The sequence below is a fragment of the Canis lupus genome, chromosome X, assembly GCF_048164855.1.
Source record: "Canis lupus baileyi chromosome X, mCanLup2.hap1, whole genome shotgun sequence".
NCBI lineage: Eukaryota > Metazoa > Chordata > Mammalia > Carnivora > Canidae > Canis > Canis lupus.
Window position 1 is genome coordinate 85,258,433 of NC_132876.1, and position 22,187 is coordinate 85,280,619.

Genomic DNA, 22,187 nt, shown 5'->3' on the forward strand with positions numbered 1-22,187 from the left:
GGTTTGGAGAAAAAAAAAGCAAGAAGGGGAATACAGTGCAGATGGCTTTTTTTATCAAAGAAAGAAGAAGTAATTATAAATGTATGTATAATTATGTTCATGTGTACCCTTGAAATCATAAATATTATGATTAATTCATAATATTTAAAAATGGCTACTTATGGAAAGAGTACGATAAAACCCATAACCCTGATTTTGAATTGGAAGTATCATTATGAACTCAAGATGTGTTTTCTTTTACAAAAGAAAATATTTCTTAGTTTTGCCTACTAAGGAGTCCTAGAGACAAAAATCACCAAACCAGAAGTAATAAGCAGCCACTAGAACTCAGATTGTGGTCTCTAGTTTCCCATTAATAGAAAAGAACTCCTGGACAGGAAATGTATGAAATGACCTTGAACATCATGTGATATCATAAAAGCAAGAAGCTGTCAAAGAATATTAGGGTTGTGTCTTAGGACACGGGAACCAATATGATTAGGCTCCCATTGATCAAAGATGGGCCTGTCTAAATATCATGAAGGATAAAAAAACATGCAATGGGTTTAAATCCATAAGTTTTTTTTAAATTTTATTTCTTTTTTTAAAAAATATTTTATTTATTTATTCATGAGAGATACACAGAGAGAGGGGCAGAGACACAGGCAGAGGGAGAACCAGGCTCCATGCAAGGAACCTGATGTGGGACTTGATCCCAGGTCTCCAGGATCATGCCCAGCCAAAGGCAATGCTAAACCACTGAGCCACCAGGGCTGCCCAAGATTTTATTTCTTTATTTGAGACAGAGAGAGTAAGAGAGCACAAGCACGGGGAACTGCAGAAGGAGAGGGAGAAGCAGACTCCCTGCCGAGCAGGGAGCCCAGTGAGGGACTCGATCCCAGGACCCTGGGATCATGACTTGAGCTGAAGGTAGAGGTTTTACTGACTGAGCCATCCAGGTGCTCCTAAATCCATAAGTTTATAAGGACAGTTTTAAAAATTCTTTTTGAGGGATCCCTGGGTGGCGCAGAGGTTTAGCGCCTGCCTTTGGCCCAGGGCACGATCCTGGAGACCTGGGATCGAATCCCACGTCGGGCTCGTGGTACATGGAGCCTGCTTCTCCCTCTGCCTGTGTCTCTGCCTCTCTCTCTCTCTCTCTCTCTGTGTGGCTATCATAAATAAATAAATAAATAATTAAAAATAAATAAAAATTCTTTTTGGTCATCCTCAGAGGATACTAAAGAGCCATTTTGAATTGAGAAATAAAGAGGGGGGGATCAAACATTAATTATGCCTTTCCTATATGAACTGTACCTCACGGGAAGCAATTACTTAATAAGTACAAGTTCCTATCTTTATAAGTGTTCCAATTAATAAGTTAAGAAGGAATAACAAAAATAAAACATCACCATTTTATAACCCCTATTTATTTAATGGATATATGTAATGATCATCAGTGGCTACTAATGGCATAAAAAGAGACAACTAGATATTGTGTGCTTCCTAATGGATGTATACTGCATCACCTATGATAAGATATATGAGTACATCTAATTAACCATCAATTTAAAATAATTATAACTACCTTTTGGATTTAAAATAAAAATAATAGGGATGCCTGGGTGGCTCAGCGGTTGAGCATCTGCCATTGGGCTCAGGGTGTCATCCTGGGGTCCTGGGATCAAGTCCCACATCAGGCTCCCTGCATAGGGCCTGCTTCTCCCCCTGCCTATGTCTTTGCCTCTCTCTCTCTGTGTCTTTCATGAATAAATAAATAAAATCTTAAAAATAATAAAAATAATAAAATAATTAAAATAAAATAAAAATAAGATTAAAACACCAAATGAAATCAAGATTTCCCTAAATGTATTTGTTCATGGTAAAAGCAGGCTAAGGACCTTGTCATGGTTGAGATAAGGAAACAAATATTGAATAACTAATTTTTGTAGTAAACTTAAAGAAGAATATGTATTTTAAAATTTGAAGGTAACAAATTAATTAATTAAAAACATGATATATAGCTTCCAGATCAACAAATGGAAAATTTTATCTATCAAACAGAAGACATGAAAAAAATAACAAAAAATAATTGGACAATAGAAAATATAAAATAAATCAAGATACATTAGTAATTAAAACAGATTATACTTTTATTAAAATAGTGGAATATTTAAAAATTCAACTATATAAGGCATAAATAAAAGAATATCTCACAAAAATGTTGAAAATTAAGGAATTGAAAAATATATACCATTCAAATACTCACCCTAAAAAGATAAACCTATATTAATATGTCAAATTAGAATTTGAAGCAAAAAGCACTAATTGGAATAGAGAGAGAATTTGCAATAATAAAATGCAAATTCTACCAGAAAGATACAGTACCCTCAACCTGTATGTAACTGACGATATTGCCTCCAGACATTTATACAACAATCCATAATCACAATGAGAGATTTAAGAACATCTCTGTTATAAACTGATAGAGCAAGCAGACAGAAAATTATCAAGGATACAGAATCTTTGAACAAAATTAGCAGCCAATAAATACAAAATGTACATTATTTCCAAGTATCCATGGAATGTTTGCAAAAATTAATCACTTACTAGAACTTAAAAGAAGTCTAAAAAGGTATAAAAGATCTATTGTTATGGGGCCCCTGGGTAGCTCAGTCAGTTGAGCATCTGACTCTTGATTTCCACTCGGATCATGATCTCAGGGTTGTGAGATGGAGCCCTGGGTTGGGCTCCGTGCTGGGCGTGGAACCTGCTTAAGATTCTCTCTTTCTCCCTCTACCCAGCCGCCTCAATGCACACACATGTGTGCACTCTCTCTCTAAAAAAAAAAAAAAATAGAGAAAGATCTGTTATTATATTGACCATGTGCTTTTCTGATTACAATAAATTGAATTAGAAATCAAGCACCAGAGAAAGCTGGTTAACAGTACAACAGTGTCTGTAAACTTAAAAATGCTCTCAGAACTAACTCATGATTAACAAAAAAACTGCAATAGAAATCTAAAACCGAATGATAAGGCAAGTACTGCATTTTAAAACTTGTAATATGCAGCTAAAACAGCATTTAGAAGGAAATTTACAGTCTAAAATGCATTTGTTTAAAAATGAAAAGATTGAAAATAAAGAAGGTAATTGAAAACAAAGGAGTGAAGTGTTTTTCTTCCAGAAATTAGAAAAGGAATGACAGACTTCAAGTTAGTATGGAAGAAACAGATTTTATGAGACTAGACGATCTTAAAAACACACAAACAAAAAGCTCCCTGGATATAAGAACAGGAAGTATCTTTTAAAAAGCCATACTTAGGAAATAACAATAAGAACAAAGAAATAAAAACATGGAAAAACTTCAATAAAATGGTTGCAGTACAAATTGAGAAAAATCCCTTATAAAACAGAGTAAAAAGACAGATTTAAGAAAATAGGAGATAAAAGACAAGCGAACTGGAGAATCTGTTGAGAAGATCTAATATTTGAATAATAAGAATTCATAAGAAAGACAAATAATCCCAATCTAGGATTTAACAAGCACCTAAACAATCAAGTAAGGATGAGAGTAGAATAAAACCTTTTTTTTCAGATGTGCAGGATCTCAACAATTTGAGGAAGTAAACCCAAAAAGAGGAAGACATGGGATTCAGGCCATGGGGGCAGACACCAGGAAGAGGGAAGGAAATTCCTGATATGATTGGTGGAGTGAAATCTCCAAGGACAACTGTAGTACGTGGAGAGAACAACCAGCAGTTTTCAGAAGAGATTTCTTCAAGGAAATGAAATTGATAGTTATTAATATATATTAATATATTATGAAGCTATTTACCTAATGGAGCAGAATTTGAGAGTGAAGCACTTGTAAGAAAGAGAAAACGAGCCTTTCACGAAGATGGCACCGAAGGCGAAGAAGGAAGTCCCTGCCCCTTCCAAAGCCTAAACCAAAGCAAAGGCTTTGAAAGCTAAGAAAACAGTGCTGAAAGGCGTGCACAGTCACAAAAAAAGAAGATCCACACGTCACCCACATTCTGACGACCCAAGACCCTGCGTCTCCAAAGGCAGCCCAAATATCCTCGAAAGAGCGCCGCCAGGAAAAACAAGCTTGATCATTATGCCATCATCAAGTTCCCCCTGACTACTGAGTCAGCCATGAAGAAAATAGAAGGCAACACACTTGTGTTCATTGTGGATGTCAAGGCCAATAAGCACCAGATCAAACAGGCTGTGAAGAAGCTCTATGACATTGATGTGGCCAAGGTCAACACCTTGAGAAGGCCTAATGGGGAGAAGAAAGCATATGTTTAACTGGCTCTTGACTATGATGCTTTGGTCGTTGCCAACAAAATTGGGATCTTCTAAACTGAGTCCAGCCGGCTATAAATCTAAACAGAAATTTTTTCACCATAAAAAAAAAGAAAGAGAAAATGATGTTAATATTAGGGAAAAAAAAAGATGTTAGATGTTAACATGAGGAAAAAAGATGTTAATATTAGGAAAACAAAAAAAGTACACAGGAAAGAATATTCCAAGATACATAGCATTTGTATAGTTCCATTAATGGTTTATGATTATGGTTAAATTATGACTTAACCAAAGTAACCATATAGCTGCTCTGCAAGGATAGGGCACAGGGAGTATAGATAGATATGTATGGTGGAGGTAGAGTAATGGTGAAAGATAACTAAACACACATATCAATACTCTGCATTGAGAAATTAATGAAAAACATTTAAAACTTGATATGCAAGGAATAGCAATATAAGCATGTTTTTAACTCATGCCAATCCTAAGAATTAGCTAAAAGAGTTGAAAATGGTTGCTTCTGGGGAACAGAAATGGGAGAGACATAACAGGGAATGTGCTGTTATGAAATAATCTATTTGCATAAGTATATGACTTTTCCAAATATGTGTATATACAACTATTATAAAAATAAAATTTAAAAACATGAATGGAAGAACGCTGTAAACTAAGCTGGAATAAAAGGGACAAGAGCAATAAAAGTGAAGTGGAAAACAAATCTCTGGTAAACAAAAAAGGGAAAAGGCCCAAATAGTCTCAGGAGAAATAAGGAGGGATACCATTCCAAACAGAATTTGCTAACGTTAAAAGATAACACAAGGAAAAACATAGAGAAATTTATTTCGAAGCTCAGATGAGATAAGGATTCCTAGGAAAATATAAATTATAAAAATAGACTCAAGAAGTAGAAGATATGAATTAAGCAATACAAATTTTTAAAAAACTGAACAAGTAATCAGAGGTCTTATTCAAAAGACATCATGCCTGGTTAATTTTTTAATTTATTTATTCATGAGGGACACATAGAGAAAGGCAGAGACACGCTCCCTTATGGGGACCTCGGGATCAGGCCTTGAGCCAGAGGCAGACACTCAACCACTGAGCCACTCAGGCATCCCATGCCTAGTTAATTTTATAGGTAAGTTTTATTTACTCTCAAGAAACATATTCTTCCTATCCTATACAAACTATTTTATTTTTTTACGATTTTATTTATTTATTCATGAGAGACACAGAGAGAGAGAGGCAGAGACACAGGCAGAGGGAGAAGCAGGCTCCATGCAGGGAGCCCGATGTGGGACTCGATCCCTGAACTCCAGGATCAGGCCCTGAGCCGAAAGCAGAGCCCAACTGCTGAGCCATCCAGGCGGCCCTATACAAACTATTTCAAAGAACATAAGAAGGAGTGCTATTAAACTCATTTTGAGGCTAATAAAACCTTGATACCAAAATTGGATAAGGATAGTGCAGGGATCCCTGGGTGGCGCCGCGGTTTGGCGCCTGCCTTTGGCCCAGGGCGTGATCCTGGAGACCCGCGATCGAATCCCACGTCGGGCTCCCAGTGCATGGAGCCTGCTTCTCCCTCTGCCTGTGTCTCTGCCCCTCTCTCTCTGTGTGACTATCATGAATAAATAAATAAAATCTTTAAAAAAAAAAGGATAGTGCAAAAAAATTAAACTTATACACCGTTTTCACTTACAAACATAGATATTAAGGTTCTAAGAACTTATTAACTAAGTTATTAGCTTAGTGCCAGTGCATATTAAAAAATACATTATACTGAAGTATTAGTTTTCTATTGTTGTATAACGACCACAAAACTTACTGGTTTGAAACAACACCCATTCATTATCTCACAGTTTCTGTAGGTCAGAAGTTCAGACACAGCTTAAATGAATCTTCTGCTTAGGGCCTCACAAGGCTGCAATCAAGTTGTCAGCCTGGGCTGGGGTCTCATTTAAGTCCTGGGGTCCTCTTCCAAGCTCACATGATTGTTGGCAGAATTCATTTCCTTGCAGCTGTGGAACTTATAATGGCTTATTTCTTCAAGGCCAGCTGGGGAATCTCTAACCACTAGACCCTCTTTTAAAAAGATAGCCTAATTAGGTCAGGTTCATCCAGGATAACCTACCTCCCTTTTGATTAACTTAAAGTCAACTGTCTAGGGACTTTAATTACACTTGAAAAAAAAATCCCTTCACTTTGCCATGTTCTATTGATTGGAAGCAAGTTCTGGTTTTACACAGGCCCTGGGAGGGGATTATATAAAGGCATTGATACGAGACGGGGGGAGTCACAGACTACATCTTAGAATTTGCCCTACTATAACTACATAAAGTTTATCCCAGGAAGGCAAAGATGATTGAACATAGATAAAACTTTATCAATGTAATAGATATGCTGTATTAATAGGTGAAAAATATACTGTTATATAGAGAAATATTAAAAACATTCAGTAAAATTGAACACTCATTCAGGAATAAAATCCTCCAGCAAATTCAGAAAAGAAGGTAACTTCTCTAACCTATTAAAGCATCTATGGAGCATCTGGGTGGCTCAGTGGCTGAGTGCCTGCCTTCAGCTCAGGTCGGGTTCCCGGGGTCCTGGGATGGAGTCCCACATCAGGCTCCCCATAGGGAGCCTGCTTCTCCCTCTGCCTATGTCTCTGCCTCTCTCTATGTCTCTCATGAATAAATAAATAAATAAATAAAATCTTTAAAAAAATAAAAGCATCTATCAAAATGAATTGAAAATGTTTATAGTCCAGCGTGTAAGGAAGCTTCAAAGTTGCCACCCTAACAAGTAAAAAGTTGAACAAACCGAAAAATCAACAACTCTCATTAGATCCGTGAGAGAATTAATGTCATAGAGCAAAGCACTGTCCACATAATTGGAGAGACACACAGAGGAATACAGGAAATCATAATTTATAGGAGTAGAAACCTCTGAAGGACCCAGTTCTGGAGTAGGGAAAACTGAACTGTAATTGATGAATTCCTGGAGGCTAGTGTGCACAAGTCTGAGAGATGAAAGCTCCACAGAGACCCAGTTATCAAGAGAGTCACACTCATTTGTGAGTTTTACCTCCTGGAGCTCTACCAGGCTCTCACAGTGAATATTGGGGGGAAATTCCCTCATGCTTGCAGCAGGGGGAGTGGCAAAGAAACCATTCTCAAATACTTCATAGCATTCTGTTCTTAACAAGGTCTGCCCTCAGGAGAAAGTATTTAACCAGAGATTAACCTGCTGGGGTTTTATCAGAGCCTAATTAACCCGAAGCAAAGCAAAGGAAAGCCTACTCCAGCCCACTATAGCTCTTCTATCCCACCAAAAAGTAGGGGGGAGGGAACGGATCTAAGAAGCACATGTGAAGTTCATAGTCCAGAGGCATAAGCTCAAAAAAAAAAAAGACTGAAACCATAGAACTATATGCAATATGTTGCCCCTCCTCCCACACCTCCCTAACACATCATCGAAGGTCTATTTACAGTAAATTCCTTTTACCCAGTAAGTACATCGTGTTTGGCTATCAAGAAAAAATTACAAGACATACTAAAAGGCAAATAACACAGTTTGAAGAGACAGAGCAAGTGTCAGAACCAGAGTGAGATATAAGAAGGATGTTGGAATTATCAGACCAGCTATTTAAACAATTGTGATTAATATGCTAAGGGTTCTAATCGATAAAGTAGACAGCATACAAGAACAGATGGACAATATAAGCAGAGAGCTAGATATTCAAAGAATGAATCAAAAGAAATGCTATAGCTGAAAAAAAGTGAAGAATGCCTGTGATGGGCTTATTAGTAGGCTGGATAAGGCAGAGGAAAGAATCTCTGAGCTTGAGGATATCACAATAGAAACTTCCAAAACTGAAGCAAAGAGAAAAAGGGTGGAACAAACCAGAACAGGATATCTAAGGATTGCAGGACAGCTACAAAAAGTGTAATGTACATGTAATGGAAATACCAGAAGGGGAAGAAAAGGAGAAAAGAAAAAGTAGTTAAAACAGTAATGACTGAGAATTTCCCCCAAATTAGTGTTAGACACCAAAGCACAAATCCAGGAGGCTCAGAGAACACTAAGAAGGATAAATGCATTCCTTATGTATGATTATGTACAAGCAAAAGAAATGACAGCAATGATCCAAGAGGCAAGAGGGAGGAATTAGGATTATTGTATTACTGTAAAGTTCTTACACTATCTGTGAAGTGGTATAGTGTGTCACAGTGGACTTGAATTCATTCTAAATGTATATTGCAAACTCTAGGGCAAACACTTAAAAAAGGCATAATTGATACGCTAAGGAGAGAAAATGGAGTCATGTGAAATGCTCAGTTAAAGCCACAAAAAGAACAGAGAAAGAGTGGAAGACAAAAATTGGGACAAAGAACGAGGGCAACAAATACAAAACAGTAACAAATATAGTAGATGTGACTCCAACTCTATAAGTAATGACTTTAAATGTCAATGGTCTAAATGTATCAATTAAAAGACATTGTCAGAGTGAGACAGAAAACATGACTCAACTCCCTGTTGTCTACAAGAAACCCACTGTATTTTCTATTGAGTTATATTTGACATACAACATTGTGCAAGTTTAAGGTGTATGACATTGATTTTATATCATCATACATTTATTGATACATTGATTGCAATATATATGATTGCCATAATAGCATTAGCTAACACCTTTATCATGTCATGTAATCACATCGCATAATTGCCATTTCTTCTAGTGTTGTTAACATTCAAAATCTAGTCTCTTAGCAAGCTTAATGTTTATAATACAGTTTTATCTATAATCACTGTGCTATGTTTATAAGCACTGTACTGTTATCTCCAAGACTTATTTACCTACTAATAGCAAGTATGTTCCCTAAAACAACATCTCTCCCATTTCCACACCCCCTAGCCCCTGGTAATTACCATTTTATTCTCTGCTTTTATAATTTTGGTATCTCTAGATTCCATATATAAAAGATATATAGTATTTGTCTTTCTCTGTTTGACTTATCTCATTTAGCATAGTGTCCTCAAGGTCCATCCATGTAGTTGCAAATGGCAGAATTTCCTTTTTTCTCATGTCTGAATAGCATTTCATCATACAGTTAACCCTTGAACAACACAAGGGTTAGGGTCACCGACCCCCCCACATAGTCAAAAATCCACATATAACATTTTACTTTCCCCAAACTTAACTACTAAAAGCCTACTGTTCACTGGAAGCCTTATTAATAATACATACAATTAACACATATCTTGTGTATTATATGTATATATACTGTATTCTTACAAAAAAGTGAGCTACAGAGAAAAATATTAAGAAAAGCATATGTCTAGGGGCACCTGGGTGGCTCAGTGGTTGAGCATCTGCCTTTAGCTCAGGTCGTGATCCCAGGCTCCTGGGATCAAGTCCCACATTAGGCTCCCTGCAGGGAGCCCGCTTCTCCCTCTGCCTGTGTCTCTGCCTCTCTCTCTATGTCTCTCATGAATAAATAAATAAAATCCTTAAAAAAAAGAAAAAAGAAAACAATAAAGAAGAGAAATATATTTACAGTACTGTACTCTATTTATTGGGGGAAAAAATCCATGTATAAGCAGACCCCTCAGCTCAAATCTGTGTTGTTCAAGTGCCAAAACTGTGTGTGTGTGTGTGTGTGTGTGTGTGTACGTGTGTGTGATATTTTCTTTATGCATTCATTCTTCATAGACAGGTTGTTGTTTCTATACTTTGGCTATTGTGAATATTGTTGCAATAAACATGGGAGTGCATATGTCTCTTCAGTAATCTGTTTTCATTTCCTTTGGTTATATACCCAGAAATGGTATTGCTGAAACATATGGTAGTTCTAATTTCAATTTTTGGAGAAACCACTATGCCATTCTCTACAGTGGCTGAACCAGTTTATGATCCCAACTGTGCACAAGAGTTCTCTTCTCTCCATACTTTTACCAACACTCATTATCTCTTGTCTTCTTGATAATTGCCATTCTGATAAATGTGAAGTGATATCTCATCATGGTTTTGATTTGCATTTCCCTGATGATGAGTGATGTTGAGCAACTTTTCATGTACCTGTTAGCTATTTGGATGTCTTCTTTGGAAAAATATCTACGTAGTTTCTCTGCCCATTTTAATCAGATTATTTGTTTTTTTGCTATTGAGTTGTATCAGTTCTTTATAAATTTTATATCAACTCCTTATCCAATACATTGTTTGCACAATTTTTCTCCCATTCTAGGTTGCCTTTTCATTTTGTGGATTCATTTTGCTGTGATAAAGCTTTTGAGTTTGATGTGGTCTCATTTGTTGATTTTTCCTTTGTTTTTTGTTCTTCCAGTGTAATGTCCCAAAAATTATTGCCAAAACCAATGTCAAGGAGCTTCTTACCTGTTTTTTTTCTAGGAGTTTTACAGAAGAAACCTACTTTATTTTTTAACATATATATTTTTAAGATTTTATTTATTTATTCATGAGAGACACAGAGAGAGAGGCAGAGACACAGGCAGAGGGAGAAGCAGACTCCATGTAGGGAGACCGACGTGGGACTCGATCCCCAGTCTCCAGGATCACGCCCTGGGTAGAAGGCAGCGCTAAACCGCTGAGCCACCCGGGCTGCCCAGAAGAAACCTACTTTAGATATGAAGACATATAAATTAAAACTACATGAATGGAGAAAGACATACCATGCTACCAGTATTCAAAAAAGGAGGAGTAGCTATACTAATTTCAAACAGAACAGACTTCAGAGTAATACGTTTTCAGGGACAAAGAAGGGCATTACACAATGATAAAAGGGTCAATTCTCCAAAAAGGTATAACAATTATTTTGTGTGTATGCCTAACAACAAAGTGTTAAAATACACGAGGTAAAAACTGATAGAACTGCAAGGAGAAATAGATGAATTAACTATTATAGTTGGAGACCTCAACACTCCTCTGTCAGATATGGACAGATCTAGCAGGCAGAAAATCAGTAAGCATATAGTTGACCTCAACAACATCATTAATCAACCGGGTATAATTGACATTTATAGATTACTTCATCCAACAACATCAGAGTACACATTTTTCTCAAACTCAGATGAAACATTCAGCATTCATTTAAAAGACTAGAAATCATATGATATCTCCACTCAGGCCACAGTGGAATTAAACTAGAAATCAGTAACAAAAAGATAATTAGAAATCCCAAAATACTTGGAGATTAAGCATAACAAACTACTTCTACATAACAAAAACAAAATAGTGGTTAGAGGGAAATTTATAGCTTTGAACAAATATATTAGAAAAAAAGGTCTAAAATTGTTTATAGTGGTTTTATTCATATTTGCCAGAACTAGAAAAACAACTGAAATGTCCTTCAGTAGATGAATGGATAATTAAACCATGATACATCCAGATAATGAAATATTATTCAGCTCTAAAAATAAATGAGCTATCAAGCCATGAAAAGACATGGAAGGACCCGATGTGCATATAACTAAGTGAAAGAAGCCAATCTGGAAAAGCTATATACTGTATGATTCCAAATACATGACATTCTGCAAAAGGCAAAACTACTGAGATGGTGAAAAGATAAATGGTTGTTAGGGGTTGGAGGCTGGTAGGAGGGATGATGATGAATAGAGCACTTATGATTTTTTAGAGCCATGGAATGACTATAATGACAGAGAAATGTCATTATACATTTGTCCAAACCCACAGAATGCACCATAGTGTAAACAATGGACTTTGAGTGATTATTATGTGTCATAATTGTAACATGATGTACTTATACTAAAGTTTAAGTGAAAGATCAATGGGTCACTAATAGCCAAGAAAATTTTGAAAAACAGTGTACATGAATTTGCCTTACAAGACATCCTCTCATTATAAAGCTAACTACCATTAATATGGCATAACATTTGATAGAGAGATAGACAAATAGAGCAATGCAACCAAATAGAGACTTCAGTTAACTGACCTACACATGTAAAATATAAAATTTGTAAAATGCAACTCAGTGGGAAAAGAATTCATCAAATGGTGCTGTTGAGGCTCTTTTGTCTCCTCCTATCTATATGTACTTTTTAATTTTTATTTATTTTTTTAAAGATTTTATTTCTTTATTCATGACAGACAGAGAGAGAGAGAGAGAGAGGCAGAGGGAGAAGCAGGCTCCATGCAGGGAGCCCGATGCGGGACTCCATCTCCGGTCTCCAGGATCACACACTGGACTGAAGGCAGCCCTAAACCGCTGGGCCACCGGGGCTGCCCTATATGTACTTTTTAAAAAAACATCATCTACCCTTTGGAATTCAACTGGTGACTTCCAAATATATTCCTCCATCCAGATCTCATCCTTAAGTTCTGGGCCCATTTATTCAATTGTTTATTGGAAATGTTCTCCTAGCACTAACATATGCAAACTGAGCTTAATACATTGTCCCATAAATCTGCTCTTATTTATGTATTTCCAAACTCAATTAGTAGACCCACCCTTTATTAAACAAGCCAGAACTCCCTGGAAGCCATTCTAGACCAATATTTCCCAAGGCAAATCCAACAGAACAGAATATTAATAGGTGCTATGCAAAATTAAAAGCTATTTGATAAAATAAAGTTTTGAACTGTCAGGTTAAAAAAAAATTAACAGATTTTCCTTGTTGAATCAGTTATCAGGGCCTGCTCTGAATACTCTGCTATGCATTTAAGCCCAAACTTGTGCGATCCTAGAATGCCCTTTGTAAATAAAATATCTTGTGGCAGGATCAATTTTCTAGGAACTTTAGGAAATATTTTTCTTTCTTTACCTCTCCTACCTCTCAATAATCAGGAATTTCTTTGAGTGTATTTCCTAAATATCACAAGACTTCTCTTAAATGGCCATGGGTCTTTGAACAATCTCACTCCCTTAATCCCGACTCTTTCTCCATCCGGCTGCCAGTGACTCAAGTTACAAAAATGACTGTGTTAGTCTCCTGCTTAAAGCACCTCAGTGGACCAGCATTTCAATGGAAAGCACAAAGTTCCTTAGCCTTGTAAGAGCACTTACTTATCAGCCCCAATGTTCCTGCTCCTTTCCAATGCTTCCCACTCCAGTAAGAGTGAAGCACATATAACTCACCAAGTATGCCCAGCCTTCATTTTCTCTGTACTGTCCTCTGCCTGCAATTCCACACATTGTGTGTTATGTCCAAGGATAATGGTTTCCACTTGCTGGACTGGATTTTTTTAAAAGATTTTTAAAATTATTCATGAGAGACACACAGAGAGAGGCAGAGACATAGGCAGAGGAAGAAGCAGGCTCCCTGCAGGGGGAGCCTGATACAGGACGCAACCCCAGGACCCTGGGATCACGACCTGAGCCAAAGGCAGATGCTCAACCACTGAGCCACTCAGGTGCCCCGGACTCGATTTTTAAATCTAATTGAGAAACCGACAGTAGCAAGTTTGAAATAATTGGCAACATAAGATTATTAGCCTGGTGAGTGAGTTTATTTCTAGGTCTTGATGCTTTGTTAACTGAGCCCTGTGCATCTGTGTAATGAATTCTGATCAAGGTTTCTCGTCCCAACTTTGTGTTATAACCTGTTTGATGAAAAAACATGCCCACATCTATGGGCTATTTCTGTAACTACAAATCTGATTCATTCAGTCTTTGGCAAAATACCTCTTTATATTTATGACCTTCTTTTTACTATAGTGTAGTCATAATGACATTTAAAACCCCTGATAATTCTGATTACTATAAAATTAGTAACTTTGTTTATCAGAAGACACTATTAAGAGAGTATAAAGGCAAAAAAAAAAAGAGTAAAAAGACAAGCCACAAAGTGGAAAGAGACATTTGCAAGATATATAACTGACAGAGGGCTTATACCCACAAAACATGAAGAACTCCTACAAATCAATAGGAAAAAAGACAACCCGATAGAAGAATGAAAAAGATTCAAACCACCACTTAAGAAGAGAAAACTCAAATGGCCCATACATATATGAAAAAATATTCAACATCATTAGTAATCAGAGAAACACAAATTTAAACCACAATAGGATACCATTGTGTTTGAAATGGTAAACCACGAATTTGAATTCCTAAAACCACGAAAGGTTGATAATATCAAATGTCAGTGAGAATGAGGAAAAAAAGTAACTCTTGAATGGTGCTAATGGACCGTAAATTGGTACAAACTCTTCGGAAAACTATTTGGCTAAAATTGAACATAAAAACTGATGACTCAACAATAGTAGTCCTAAGTGTAAATCCATCAGAAATGTATGTGTAAGTGTATCAAAAGACACGTAGAAGGATGTCATAAAAGCCCCAAACTGGAAATAATGCAAACATTTACCAGCAATAGAATGAAAAAATGAATTGTGGAATATTCATACTATGGGATACTACACAGCAATGAAAATGAACAATGTATAACAAATTATTAAAAAAATAATAATTTGTTATACATTGCTGTATATTGTGGGTATTTGTAAAAACGAAAGGAGATTATGATTGAGAGGGTCCATGAGGTCATGGAAAAGGAGATTCAGTGAGTTTGGGAAATGTTTTATTTCTTGGTTTGGATGTTAGTTACACTGGTGTTCATTGAATAATTCATTAGACTGTACATTTCCATTTTGTATGCTCTTAAAATTTGTATTTTAGCAAATGGTAGTTGCATTTTCTTTTAAAGATTTTTTTTTTAAATTTTCAAGTAATCTCTAGATCTAATGTGGGACTCAAACTCACAACGCTGAAACCCTCACAATTGTTTAAATAGCTGGTCTGATAATTCCAACATCCTTCTTATATCTCACTCTGGTTCTGACACTTGCTCTGTCTCTTCAAACTGTGTTATTTGCCTTTTAGTATGTCTTGTAATTTTTTCTTGATAGCCAAACACGATGTACTTACTGGGTAAAAGGAATTACTGTAAATAGACCTTCGATGATGTATTAGGGAGGTGTGGGAGGAGGGGCAACATATTGCATATAGTTCTATGGTTTCAGTCTTTTTTTTTTTTTTTGAGCTTGAACCCTTGTAATGTTTATTAGTGATATGTTCATGTGTTCGTGTCTTACTTCCTCATGTATACACTTTGAAGGGAGAGGCCACTCTCATATGTATTTAAATGTCCTACAGTGCTCAGCACAGTGCTTAGTGGTGAACTAATTTAGTATTTATCTAGGGTGTCCCCAAAAACTGTATACCAAATGTATGAATAAGTTCAGAGAACTGAGTACTAAGGGAAAAACTGAGGGAGCAAGTAGAAAGAGGAGTGAAATGGGAGAAGCAGCACTGCAGGAAGTTGTACTCTCCTCTGCCAATTCCTTTCTCCCTTTTGAATAGACATTTTGGAACCCCGCCCCCGGGGTAGCACAATCTTTGCCAGCTTCTGTTAAACAAGGTTTCATGCTCCCAGCTTTCTCCTTGGATCAAAATAAAAATATGTTCAGGGACAGGAAAATTCAAAGGGACTTAATGAGGTATAATTTCGAGAGAAAGGCCTTAAGCTTCTAACCAAGTCAGGTATAATCCTTTTCAAAAGCTCATCATTGGAATTATTAGGAGTAAAGCTGCCCACCATCTACAATTCTATGCATAGGAGATGCTTCGAAGAGATCTCTTTTCCACATCCCAAAGCATCTTGTGGCCCAGAACAAAACTGGCCAAAATCTAAAGTAGCTTCTTGACCAGGGGCTCCCTCTAGGTAGGGCACTTCCTGTTTTGAGGAAACTGATCAGCTATAGGAACTGAGGTGTTCCAATAAGGCTATCTTGCTTACTCTTCCAAGACAGATGCCATTCACATTTGAACAGCTGCCTTTAACACTGTAGAACTGGAGGAGGGACTAGTGATGAGAAGTTCACTAGAAGACATTGGGCCAGTCTGGTAAATCCATGAAATATTTTGTGGGGAGAGGTTAGAACCCCTCAAACCACATTATGTATCTCTAGGCTCCCAGGGGCTGATTGTACATTTACAAAGCAAGCGGGGGACACAGCTAGCTCTTTCTTTGGGAACTTGTCTGTAAACAACCTACTTCTTAATCTCTATTATGAAGTCAATCGAAGTTTTCACTTCCAACTATCCTGGATGACTAGGTCATCCCATCCCTGCCCTGCCTGGAACTGTCCATGTCTCTCCTGCCCTGTACCCTGACCTTATTCATATATATATTTAATACCTGATTTCTGCCTTCCTTTTTCAGAAAATCTTACAGATCTTTATCAATTTCCTTTTCTGAGTTCTACGGCCTTTATTGTCTGATTAGTTATTTTGTTCATTAACTTCAAAAATATTTTCTAAGTACTCTAGAGACCTGTGTGGGAGAGGATTAATTACTTCACTTTCCCACTGTGGAAGAAGCCACATTTACCCTCTATTTGCACATTCATTTGAATATTCTTGATCTATATATGTGTTTGTTCTTTGTATTCTCTTTGAATTGGTTCTAACATCTGCCTAGTTGTCTCATTATAAATTAAATAGAATCTATAACATATGTTCATTTTTATAACTCTAGAAGAGTCAAAACTTTAACATTAAAAAATTATCTTCAATAGGCCAGCTACCATTCTAGAATGGAAATAGACATGGGATACTAAAATGAAATAAGGCATAGTTTTGGTATTGTTAATTCTCTTTGAACCCCATCAGAAGAGTAAATTCCTTAAGGCCAGAAACACCTTGTGTCTCCTACAATGAGGATTTGCTGGTTAATTGCTTATTGGATTAATTTCCTTCCAGAGAACTTTTTTCTTTTCCTGCTCTAAACCAAATGGTTGCTGTGTTGTGATGAGAAGGTAAAAGAGTTTTATTTTAGAATATAGTTAGCAGAGCTTTGGGGAACTCAGAAAAACTGTTCCTCCAATGAAGGGCTTAACATTACTGGAACCATGAACATTTTTGGCCTTGGAGGAAATGAATATCACATTCTTGCCCGCTCAAATGTACAAAATTAAACCTTGTGGTTTTATCTATTTTTTAAGTTTTCCAGAAAGAACAAAAGGCTGACTAAACCTTCTTTTCATCTTTGCCAACAAAAATTCTTTATGCTTACATAGTGTATTACCTTTCATTTGAGGTGCTTTTAAATGCCTGAAAAATATTTAACCTCATCACCACCTTGGGATCTATATGGGCATCATTTATCCCCATTTTGAAGATGAGGAAACTGAGGAGTGTGGTGACAAGATTCTTCCAGGGCAGCAGAAAGGGTTGTAGAAAGGCAGACAGAATTCTTAAGTCCCAGATCCGTCTTCTAAACCCAGGCCAGCAAGTACTATAACACTTGATGTTCTTTACAACAACTGGAAGAAGCTGAGATTGTTGCCACTGGGCATGGAAAAGAGACAACCTCAAAATTTTCATTAAATCTTTGAGAAATTATACAAATTTTTAGATTAACTGGCATTCTGACTATCAGCAGTTTTGTGTAACTGCCATTCACTCTGTAAATGTCACAGCACCCCCTGCACCTCCCCCACCCCTACCACATCTCCACTAATAACTTTCTGGCTGAAGACGAGAGTCTACTAAGCTGAGCTTTAATCTGCCTTCACTGTGTTTAATATAAATTAATATAAATATAAATAATATAATATAAATAATATAAATTGGGTGGCTCAGTTGGTTGAGTGTCCAGCTCTTGGTTTCAGCTCAGGTCATGATCTCAGGGTCATCCTGAGATCAAGCCTCACATCGGGCTCTGCACTTAGTGCAGAGTCTGCTTGAGATTCTCTCTCCCTCTCTCTCCTCTGTCACCCTACTCTCTCCCTCTCTCTAAAATAAATAAATAAATGTTTTTAAAAAACTGCTATGTTCACACACTGTCTTGCATGTTAATGTTCATATCAGCATTAGCCATAATAGCCAAAATGTGGAAACAGCCCCGATGTCCGTAAACTGATAGATGGGTAAACAAAATTGCGGTGTATCCATACAATGGGGTGCTATCGGGCAATAAGAAGGAATGAGGTGCATGCCACAACACGGATGAACCTTAAAAACATGCCAAGTGAAAGAAACTAGATGCAACATGCCACATACTTCATTATTCCGTTTATATGAAATGTCCAGAAAAGGCAACTCTAAAGATACAGAAAGGGGATTGGGGGTTGCCTAAGGCCAGTAATGGGAAACGGGAGTGATGGCTAATGGGTCCTGCTTTCTTTTAAGGGTGATGGAAATGTTCCAAAATTGGACTGTGGTGATGGTTACACACCTCTGGAACCATACTAACAATCATTGAATTGTACATTTAAAATGGGTGAATTTTATGGTATGTAAAGTATACCTCAATAAAGGTGTTAATAAAAGTATTCACAATGACTCTCCCACATATACCTCCACCCTTAAACTGCTCCACAAGAGCACCAAAGAAACAAATTGCCATTGCAGAGACAACAAGAATCATTTTATATCATTTTAAGCTTTCTTTTCAGGACAATAATATAGGTGTCATGGGATTCAAAGCTTCAATATTGTGATCTGAGGGCAATTCAACCACAGGTGTGCAGCTTAATAGGGTGTTAATTGGAAAGCCTGTGAACACCTCCTCCACAGGCAGCCCAGAAAGCTGTGCCAGGATTTGCTAGTGAATAGAATAATTCAAGAGCCAAGCCCATGATCAAAAATAAATTTAACTTGTTTTTATACTGCAGCCATTACCACACCAAATGACTTAAAGCACATTTTAATTGGAGCTGAAGGCTTTTTGACTTCACCGCTAATCAGAACCACTTCAGGTTTTGGAAATATTTCTCTAACTCTGGAAGGAAAATAAAAGAGCCAAATTAAGGGCTGAGGTTTTCTGATGGAAGTAACTTCCCCACATTCAGCAGGTTGGTTTATTGAGCACGGGGAAGAAAAAGTCTTGCTGAGTCCCTGGGGAAGCAGACGTGTGAGGTTTCTGCATATTGTAGAAGCCTAGCCATGCTGGTAATACGCTTTTCTTCTCTGCTAATGCATATTGCTTCTCCCCAACTCAGAGCCCCCAGCTGCTAGTGTAGGAGATGGTGAACTGCTGCTCTGCCCTGGGAATGTCGCTAACGCTCCCTGGAATGGAGAGAATGCTTGGCCAGAAATTTGCAATCTAAAAGTGGAGGCCACAGGGTTCTGAACCCTACATCTTTAGCTTGCCCTGGATATCCATCCCCCTTGCTCTTCATGGGAGACGTCCAGAAACAAGCCATCATTACTCTTAAAGAGCAAAAGCTGCTGGATCAATAGGATGATTTTGAAAAGCCTCAGTGCCTTTCCCTGGTTAGAAGAGTCTCCTATTTTTACGGAAAAATGGTTTGAAATAAAAAACTTCTGGTGATATTATTAACTAAAGATAGCTCTCCGAGAGTCCTGGTCCCATCCAAAAAGTAATGGATAGCAATCTTGCTCTTTTGTAAGCCCTCTTAATACATAAGGATATCATATGCCCAAGAAAAGCAGAAATTCTCTTTCTTGTATCCAACAATATTTGTGGGAAAAATGAAGTCCAAAACAAAACAGAGAACTAAAAAGGTACGGCCTGTCCTTCAAAAAGCACCAAGCCTGCCTTATGGAACAGGCAGTATTTTCCCACCAACACTTCCAATCGCTGAATCCCAATTTAACATTGCATAAAAGCAATAAGCCTCAAATCTCTGCAATCGAGCAAGCTCTCTGAAAACACAGAAAAATTGCCCTGTCCTTGGCCTAAAGCCGAGTACAATCTGACATATTAAAACGTGCTAAAACAGTCTCTAAGCATTTGCCATGAGTGATTTGAACCACATAATTTAATGAGATCCACAAAACGAAATCTCACTTCAGGCAGAAGAAATGAAATACAGATGCTTCCTGATGTCCAGATTGGAGTAAACTCTTTGATTTTCAACTTGTCCTGCCTTATCCTGGTATCACTTTGAATAGAAGGTAAGAATTCAGACGTAGCCCACTGTGGAAGCAGCATAAATCTACGGTGATTTTTTTCCAGTATATTAAACATGGTTCTTACTAGAGCACCCTTAGAATCTTTAATATGAAAATGTGTCTTATGAACCTCTAAAACATTTCCATAATGCAGCACGTTCTACATTTCTTTGACTCTGGTTCCCTTTCCTGTAGAAAATCTTATACAATAACATCCTAAGGACCACACTTTAAGAAATATAGTGGAATGATCACAAGGGACTTGAGCTCCAAGTCTGCCAACAGTCACCTGATATTGCAAAGCTGAGCCACTTGACTTTTTCAGTGCCCCTATTTCATCCTTTCAGAGTCTGGTCTCCTTCCTATGGGTTTCCAAGGATTTTTAAAGAATCTAATGATGGAGATAAGGAAGTGTTTTGAAAAGTTAAAAATGCAACCCAAAGGTGAGGCGTTGTTTCAATATCTGTTACCCCATACCACTAACACCCATTCTTAAAAGTCTTAAGAATTCAAAATGATATCAAAGTTATGCAATTAAAATTCAAACCCCAATATTATTGAAGTATCAGATAAGTGTGTTTAGGTGCACCTGGTGGCTCAGTGGTTGAGCATCTGCCTTTGACTCAGGTCGTGATCCCAGGGTCCTGGGATAGTGTCCTGCATCAGTCTCCCCGCAAGGAGTCTGCTTCTCCCTCTCCCTCTGCCTATGTCTCTGTGTCCCTCTCTATGTCTCTCATGAATTGAAAAAAAAAAGAGATAAGTATGTTTCTAGCAGTTTTAAAAATTACAGGTCAAAAAGAAAGTCAAGAAGTTAAAGTTCATCTTTTGGTTCAGTGTTGTAAACGCTTGTATTTTGACATTATTTTTATCGGTGCATTGGGTAAACACTTGTTTAGGAACCACTGAGACATAGGTTATGGCCTATATTGAGATCTCTTTGCCTATTGGTATAAATACTTTGTTTCGAGGTCCATAAAAGAAAAGTCAGATCTAGTCATATCTACTGTGCTGATACAGTGGTTGTACTTGAAAATTAAAATTTTATGTCTTTTTTTCCTTTAGGAAAATATTATAAGCCAGAATCCATATGTCACTAGAGTCCGTCTTCCTCAACCAAAGGTATTTATCCTTTATTCACTTCTTATTACAGCTACCTAAACTGCCCAAAATGAATAGTGTTCCAGGGTCTTGACATGGGTAGGATAGAGAGAGGTAGAATTTGTTAGAGAAGAGGAATCATAGAATTTGTTAGAATAATAGAATTTTTTAGAAATAGAATTTGTTATGACATGGATGGAACTGGAGGGTATTATGCTGAGTGAAATAAGTCAATCGGAGAAGGACAAACATTATATGGTCTCATTCATTTGGGGAATATAAAAAATAGTGAAAGGTAATAAAGGGGAAAGGAGAAAAAATGAGTGGGAAATATCAGAAAGGGAGACAGAACATAAAGACTCCTAACTCTGGGAAACGAACTAGGGGTGGTGGAAGGGGAGGTGGGCAGGGGGTGGGGGTGACTGGGTGATGGGCACTGAGGGGGGCACTTGATGGGATGAGCACTGGGTGTTATTCTATATGTTGGCAAATTGAACACCAATAAAAAATAAATTTATAAAAAATAGAATTTGTGGGCAGCCCCGGTGGCATAGCGGTTTAGCGCTGCCCGCAGCCCAGGGAGTGATCCTGGAGACCCTGGATCGAGTCCCACATCAGGCTCTCTGCATGGAACCCTCTGCCTGTGTCTCTGCCTCTCTCTCTCTCTCTCTCTCTCTCTGCATCTCTATGAATAAATAAATAATATCTTTAAAAAAAATAGAATTTGTTAGAAGGGGAAATAATATAATTTGTTAGAAAAGAAGAATTAAGAGGAGGCTTGAATTCTGAGGTGGTTTCTGTGGCTATAATTCTGATCCTTTGTTTCCTATGACAGATCTTCTACTATGGTACTGTTGTTCCTTTTCCCAGTTTTCCCCTTTGCCCATTTTCTTCTTCCTTTCCTTT

General features: G+C 37.3%; 1 long non-coding RNA gene across 1 annotated transcript in view; it reads right to left on the minus strand.

Moving 5' to 3' along the window:
• LOC140628790 (uncharacterized) overlaps positions 1 to 22,187 on the minus strand; it is a 303,795-nt gene that overhangs the window by 116,544 nt on the left and 165,064 nt on the right. The gene's annotated exons all lie outside the window — the stretch shown is intronic.